Below are 8647 nucleotides of genomic sequence, written 5' to 3' on the forward strand. Positions count from 1 at the left end.
ACGTGATATTTGCGTCTGATCATCTCTCTGTTGTCCACACGGACGATTTGTTGCATGTACGGATTCTTTTCTTTTTTAATTCAAATATTAAAATCGTTCTTAAATATCTTGTCGAACTAAGTAGACATATAAACATCTTCATATGCTGTAAACTGCGAAGCAGTATATGAGTTAAAGTCGAGTCTTTTGTTTGTATCTTGTGATTACATAATAATGAAAAGAACAGTAAAATGAAATATTCAAGGTCCATTTTCCAAAACGTAATGATTAAAGCGCCAACAAAGAAACCTCACCCCACTCCATTTTCCTACCCCACCCTCCGAATCCCTTCTGGATCCGCTCCTGTTATATGAAAATATCACATGCTATGGCATTAATTAATGCAAGAAACAAGCTTCTTAGAAGTGAGAGTAAATATCACATGCTATGACATTAATTAATGCAAGAGACTAGCTTCTTAGAAGTAAGAGTAAATATCACATGCTATGGCATTAATTAATGCAAGACACTAGCTTCTTAGAAGCATGCTATGGCATTAATTAATGCAAGAGACTAGCTTCTTAGAAGCATGCTATGGCATTAATTAATGCAAGAGACTAGCTTCTTAGAAGTAAGAGTAAATATCACATGCTATGGCATTAATTAATGCAAGAGACTAGCTTCTTAGAAGTAAGAGTAAATATCACATGTTATGGCATTAATTAATGCAAGAAACTAGCTTCTTAGAAGTAAGAGTAAATATCACATGCTATGGCATTAATTAATGCAAGACACTAGCTTCTTAGAAGCATGCTATGGCATTAATTAATGCAAGAGACTAGCTTCTTAGAAGCAGGAGTAAATATCACATGCTATGGCATTAATTAATGCAAGAAACTAGCTTCTTAGAAGTAAGAGTAAATATCACATGCTAGGGCATGAATTAATGCAAGAAACTAGCTTCTTAGAAGCAGGAGTAAATATCACATGCTATGGCATTAATTAATGCAAGAGACTAGTTTCTTAGAAGCAGGATTAAATATCACATGCTATGGCATTAATTAATGCAAGAGCCTACTAGCTTCTTAGAAATAGGAGTAAATATGACATGTTATGGCATTAATTAATGCAAGAGATTAGCATCTTAGAAGTAAGAGTAAATATCACATGCTATGGCATTAATTAATGCAAGAGACTAGTTTCTTAGAAGCAAGAGTAAATATGACATGTTATGGCATTAATTAATGCAAGAAACTAGCTTCTTAGAAGTAAGAGTAAATATCACATGCTAGGGCATTAATTAATGCAAGCAACTAGCTTCTTAGAAGTAGGAGTAAATATCACATGTTATGACATTATTTAATACAAGAAACTAGCTTCTTAGAAGTAAGAGTAAATTTCACATGCTATGAAGAGAGGGAGAGAGAACAGTTAGCAGATTTAATATAAAATATAAATGTTAAGATAAAAATAAAATATAAATACAAAATTATAACAGGTCATTCGTGGTATATATGTATGTATTTTTTAGATCCTCCTGCAAGCAGGAACTCGCGAAGAAGCCTCATTGGCTCATCAAAGCCGCAAGCTGACCGAAGTCAGTCTCTTAGATTCATATTTAACGTCCATGATTATGTATTGTTAATTGTCAACAACTCTGTAACTGGACGACATACATTAATCTGGGAGTGACTCGAACCGGGCACCTTATGATTGAAAGGCACCGGCGTTAACCACTGAGCTAACACTGGAAAGCAACCTTTGAGAATTTATTAATTAATTAATTTAATCAGAACATTTTAAAATACTTGGAAAACTTTAACATTTACAGCCCTGTTCTGAAGGGGACAAAATAGGTAAGTCAATAATTGCCAAAATAACTGCCAAAAATGTTGCAAAATACTTATAGGAATAACTAAACGTTTATTTAAAGTTTCAAAGCTAATTTTGGATGGCTTTAACTAAAACGAAATAACACTGAAATAACTCGTAACTCTGCTTATAACAACTTGTTTACAAATAAAGTATAGTCAGTTACATCATCAGTTTTGGTTGGAATATCACATAATATTGTACAAATACATTGTACAAATAAGAAATTACTGTCAACGTGGTAGTGATTAGTGACCAGTGATAATTATTTAAAATTGATGGACGAAATTATATTTCCTGATCGATGGAGCAGTTAATACGCGCGCACATCTGGCCACCATCTGTTGAAAGAAATGGTTGTGTCTTTACTATATAAGAAGAGAAAACATTATCTAACTTTTTTCTTAATCATTATTCTTCTAAACAAAGATTGTGTTAATATTTTTGGTTAACTTTGCATCCCATAACAAGAACGTTGCATTAATGAGATATGACACAATTTATTATAATATTTATACGTCACATTTATGCTACATATTTCTTTGTCTGAAATAACTGTTGTGTGATACCTGATCCCCCCCCCCCCTATAATTTTGCACTTAGCAGGGGAGCATCCAGTATTTTAGAAAGGAAAAGGTAGGAACCTGGATTCGTTGAAGCCGATTACCATTAAGGATAAATTGGAGACCCCCCCCCACCTCCTTCCCACAAAAGGTAAAGTTTTAGACGTGGAATGGTGTATTTTGAGACAAAGCTAGGCTTTAAATTAGGTCTATGGTAAGCTCTAGTTTTTACTACTAACTACCCTTTATTGTGTTTGTATATGTGGGGTGGGGGAGCGGGGGAGGGAGGAAGGGAGGAAGGGAGGGAGAGGACTGAAAGGGGTTTTGTACATCCCCACCCTCACACCCGCACTCCTGCTTACGTAAGACTTAAAGAGTAAAATATTTCCCGTCATATTCCGAAAATTACTTCTTTTACCCAGTCAAGGCAGAAATTTTATGCGACGTTTTGGTACCCGTCTGTATTAGTCGGTATAATGAAATTGTGACGTCAGAGGAACTTGGTCACGTGACGATTACCGGTACTGCACGTACTGGTGACACGTGATAGGAATCGCAGCGCTGTCCCTATAGCATGCCTAATGTAAACATCGCATCAGTCTCTTAGCACTTGAAGACATTTCGTCAGGTACATGCAACCCCCCCCCCCCCCCACCCGCCTTTCCCTTCACAACCCGTCCTCCAATTTGTAATAAAACTATGGAGACGATTGTCGCAGAGAAGTTGAAATTTCGGTGACAATACGTCGCGAATTTCCAACCACGAAAACTATCAAATAGTTTTAATCTACGGTTCTGCAACAAATGGTATCATAAATTTCACCTCATTTAATGTTGGTAAAGATCAATTCTGTGATAAAGGTTGTTTACAATTGTGTCAAATATCCCAGTAATTGGTTTTGTTTCTTTACTTACATTTTCTGTAAGAAAATGTTATTTTATTATTTCACCTTCGAAGGTTTGAAACTTAACCTTTAACGTAAGCCGGCCTTCAGCAAAGTAACAATATTTCTCTCATCCCAAATGTTCTATATTTCACGATTTATTTTTACATTCTTTCAACACCAGCAAATGTACCAAAAAATATCAAATTAATCATCTTTGTAGACTTTTTTTCTGCTTGACATTAAAAACAAAAAGGCTAAAAACATATTTGGATTTTTTCCCCCCTTAGCAAGCCAATCTATCCATGCGTGACCACTATTTTGATAAGTCAGTAATAATTTTGGGGGGATTTTGGAGTAATGCGTCGCTTATTCATGCGCGGTGACCCGTTGGTGCTTGCTTGACGCTTTCCGCAACTACTCGTCCGCATCATTAAATTTCATCGCGGACAAAAATGATAAGACTTTATAGATATTTGAGATTTCGGTTTTCTCGCGACGAAACTCCCGACTGTCGACTAGAGAAAGTTGATATTATATAGCATGCTAAGGGACTGTCGCCTGGAGACTCGATATGCCTGTCAGCGCCAATTGTATTTACGAATTTACCGGTTCGTTTGTATTTCGGTATGCCTATACGTCATCAATGTGGTCTTAATTTTTATCAAATTGAGTCACTTAGTAAAGCAATTCCTCTGTATTCCCACCCCAGCCCCTACCACCTCTCGATAAACCAAACCTGGTACATGTCTGACAGATTACATGATGATATAGGTGGGCGTTACACACTGACCCGTCGCCAGGACTATGAGTTATAGGGGTAACCTTGTATTTCGTTACCAATATAACTTGTGTGAGTTTCAGGTTGTACACATGCACCGTGTATGAATGAATCCTGTTGTCCTATAGTATAGGCTATGAATTAAACGGTTATAATACCACAGTTTGCATTGCTTGGGTGCTATATACTGCGACTATATATGGTAACACGATACGGTATTGTACCATCGTTGGAAATGAAATATTGTAAGGCAAAACTAGTTTGGCGAGTGTGGCATATGGGGTGGCAGAATATTTTTTTATTTTTTATTATTGTCGTCTTTAATGAGGGTAGTCCTGCTCAGTGCAGAAGCACTGCTTTCCAGAGGAGCCCTCCATGGTCCAATATTGATTCGACTGTTGATCGTGGCATGACGTGATCAACACGTGACCTCTTGACTTTACATAATTCATTACCGAACATAGGCTTATAAGGGATTCATGTATGAAGGAGTCGTTACAAAGTTAGTCAATTAATTTTAACAATCCCCCCCCCCCCCCTCAAATTTGCCTCTAGGCGTGAAACAGCCGTTTCTATCTTTAATAAGATAACCATATCACGTGATCTAAAGCGTTCATTTAGCTATCGATGACGTGACGTATGGGTCAACCAATGAGGCACGTTGTGTAGCGAAGAGAAAAACAACAACAACGCATATATACATATATCAAGTTTAGTGTATGCGCAGTCTGTTTGATCATGTTTTCTTGCAACTCAATGGCGTCGTTCGAAATTTTCTGTGGCACAGGTGGGCATCAACGTACCACCACTTAACATTCCGCTGCCCTTAGTTTCTTTTACAATTATGTTGTGCAAAAACTTGTTGAATTTATTTTTAATAGTTCGTAGTAGCATAACAATGTACCTCACGTAATTGACTCAATTTCTTTTGAGAAATTTAATAAATTTTATCTATATTTAAAATATGGTTAAATTTCATTCAAATAAGAAAGTTAAAAGTCGAAACATCATTAAGGTTTTCCAAGTGGCTTGTTTTTTCGTGTAATTAATGGTGTTTGGGGGACGAAATGTTCAGGATTGAATCAAATTAATTAACTTATAGCTCATTAATAGCACATTAAATGAGTGCAAAAATATTAGAAGATGTCGAAATTTCTTCAAAAGCAATTTGGAAACAAATGATTAAGCAAACGCCAAGAGTTACTTTGAAATCAGCTTGAGGATACAATTAACGTATTTATTGGTAAGTGGTATGCACACATTATATAACGGGGTAGGGTGGGTAGGGTGGTGGGAAGGGGGCGGCATTTTGAAGGCGGCCAGTGTATCCAACAAAAGCTCTGTATTCCCCTCCCGTCGCTTACTGATGCAAACAGTGGCACCACAACGCACTACAATCCTTTCAAGGAATGCAATAATAAAAATTAAATTCAAAATACATCTCCTAAAAATTGAAGGGTTTGCCTTTTAATCTCCAAATTTCCACGTTGACACGTTGTTGGTAAAGACCATTGATGTAACTAAAAAATAAAAAATGTAACCTCAGTGGTGAAATAAGATTAATAAATTAAGATTATATAACGAGTCTCTCCTTAAAATCTCCTGTATTTAATATTACTTTCTATGATATACTTTATATCACACATACTTTCATGACATTATTTAACTTGTATTAAGATATATTGTTTTATTAGTTGTGGTCAAGGGGCCTACAGAGGGATATTAAATTTGTTACAAATATTTAAAACACATGACCACCGTTTTGTTAAGGTATCTCTTCATCATGTAAGTATGCTATAGGAACGCCAGAAATAGTCAGCTATGCCTATAGTTCTAATTTCTCGTTTCACTCAACCTACGTCAGCGCATTTTTATCGCACTGCGACATTTAAGTAGACTATTTTAACCACCCCCCCCCCTCCCCTAGACGAAGCAGAATATCATAAGGAACATTATTTTAAAGTACCACGAGTAAAGCTTTGTTCAAATTTAAGAAGCAACTTGATGATCTTGGAGTAATATCTTTGATCTATACTTGTTATGAAAATGGTCGTTGAAGCCATTCAATGTGCTTCGTTTCCTTAATGTTGCATTTAATATGATTTTCATCACACATGAAATATGATATGTAATTTCAACTAGGATGGTCTTTTGGTATTGCGTCCAGCGCATCTCCATAGACCTATAATTTGTCTGAAAAGAGACTTTTTCCGGAATGACCATCATGATCCATTTTTACAGATGATAACCTTTTAGAAAATCATCTTTGTTTTGATCTTATTGCTGTGTTCAATAAACCAGAGTGGTCAAGAAATCCCTTTCCTTATACCTTTTACGGTGATTTTTATTTCGGTGCAACATCTACGCGAATTGCAATAAAACAAAATATATAGATATAGCGAACGGTAAAAATATACTCATCCTTTGCTAAGGTAATGAGGGGCCCTTCTGTTGTTTCCCTAAGTATCTACATTTGTTTTTGCACCTTATATCAATGCGCCCATCCAATATAAATGTAGCACATTCGTTCATTTATCCTCATCTTCATCCATCTTCAATCTTCAATCGATCCAAAGATGAGTTTTGTCTTCAAATTTCTCGACTTTTACGCCCGCTGATTCCTAGGAGAACGTACCGTGTGAAACCCGCCTGCATGCGTTCCCACTTGTCATACTGACTCCACGTCCTGATGAACGCGGGAACAAAATTTTGGATCTCCTTGCCAACTCGCGCGCTTTTTTTTTCTTTTGCTATCTATGGTATGATGTACCGTCTGCTTCTTTTTACGTTACTTCTGTTTCTACTGTATTTTTCTTTTCTCTTTTTGTTTCTGTTGGAAAGAAGAGAGAAAAAAGAAAGAAAAAAGAAGAAGAGATGGAAAAAAACTGTCTTGGAAGGAAAACGACATTACAAAGCTTTGGGTTGACGTGGATGAATTGTTAATGAGCTTGTGTATTGAGGGTAAAAGTGTCAAAATTAGCACACTTTGCGCGGTGCCGGCTCCGTAAGAGAAGTACGAGCGTAATTAAAATCAGTGATATCTAATGAGAAGGTTAGGCCATTGAACCCAACATGTTAAAAAATAAAAAACAAGTTATTGGTATACCATCTCGGTTACATATAGATTACCATTATAACAAAAACCAAAACGAAGAGAGATCAAAACAAAATGTCGAATCGTTGCAAGTTGAGCGTGATCACTAACACTTGACTAATTACAAAGAAGTCAACTTTACGGTTTGGAAACGTCACATAACTCGATTTATATAAATATATATGTATATTTGCATACAATCTCAAACTTTCACTTTCACATATAAATGGAAATATATATATAGAAAATATATCTATAAATGTATTATATATATGAATATATATGAATATATATGTATATATATATATATATATATATAAATATATATATATATATATGTTTATATATATATATATATATATATATATATATATATATATAAACATATATATATATATATATATATATATATATATATATATATATATATATATATATATATATGAATATATATGTTTATATATATATATGAATATATATATATATAAATATATATATATAAATATATATATATATATATACCGGTTTCGAACCTCTGGACATACAATCAGCGTCCATAGCCTAGTGGTTAGGGTGTCCGCGTACAGAGCGGAAGGCCCAAGTTCGAATCCCGGTGGAGGCTGGAAGGTTTTCCAACTCATTACGATTTTCATTTATATATATAATTTTACGATTTTCATATATATATATATAAATATATATATATATATATATATATATATATATATATATATATATATATATATATATATATGTGTGTGTGTATATAGAAATGTTCACTTTTAGAGAAAATACATTTATGTAGACTTTCTTTCCGTTGTATGTATTTCGCAATGTTTCTTTCTATTCATTTGGGAAATCCTGCTATATTTATGTAGAATAACATAACGAGTGAAACCTGCTTGAACACATGCACCGTGGCAATAGTGGTTTTATTTACTCACATATATGTGATATAAAATGCCACAAACGTTTGATAGAAAGCGTCAAAATTTCTGATATCATTACTCAACGTGATCACGACCCTAAGACAATTTTTGTTTTGTACCTTTACTTACCTTAAATTTGTAATTTCCCGTCTTATGGTTTTTTGCTCGGAACCTATTTCAAATTTTGTGATTATAACACCTCGAGGCAATAATTTTGTAATCTTTGGGCTGTTTAGCACGTTGAGGCCACTTCAAAATAGAAAGCTTTAATATTTGTTTAGTGCAATCACAAATTTTGTAGTCCTTGCATTTCTGCTAGCAGTTCGTGTCCGACGTGTACACATTAAAGCAGATACAATTTCAGTTTGCAAGTCTAATATCATCTTGACAGCTTTCTATAGTGTGAGTACAATGACCCGAATAGCCTATAAAGGTCACGTGTTCGAGTACAAAGCCATGAGTACCACAACACACTTTACGAGTACGCATACGCACTCGAATACTATACGTCTCTCATCACATGACCACAATGTATACCGTGTTACT

General features: G+C 34.9%; 1 long non-coding RNA gene across 1 annotated transcript in view; it reads left to right on the top strand.

Moving 5' to 3' along the window:
- The window catches only part of LOC139962411 (uncharacterized), a 30669-nt gene extending 23283 nt beyond the window's left edge, over positions 1-7386 (top strand). The window contains exon 4 of the long non-coding RNA XR_011791237.1: positions 6920-7386. This is a non-coding gene — a long non-coding RNA (uncharacterized lncRNA). The remainder of the gene's footprint in view (positions 1-6919) is intronic.
- Positions 7387-8647: the final 1261 nt, after the last annotated feature.

The sequence above is a fragment of the Apostichopus japonicus genome, chromosome 21 (genome assembly GCF_037975245.1).
Source record: "Apostichopus japonicus isolate 1M-3 chromosome 21, ASM3797524v1, whole genome shotgun sequence".
Lineage (NCBI taxonomy): Eukaryota > Metazoa > Echinodermata > Holothuroidea > Aspidochirotida > Stichopodidae > Apostichopus > Apostichopus japonicus.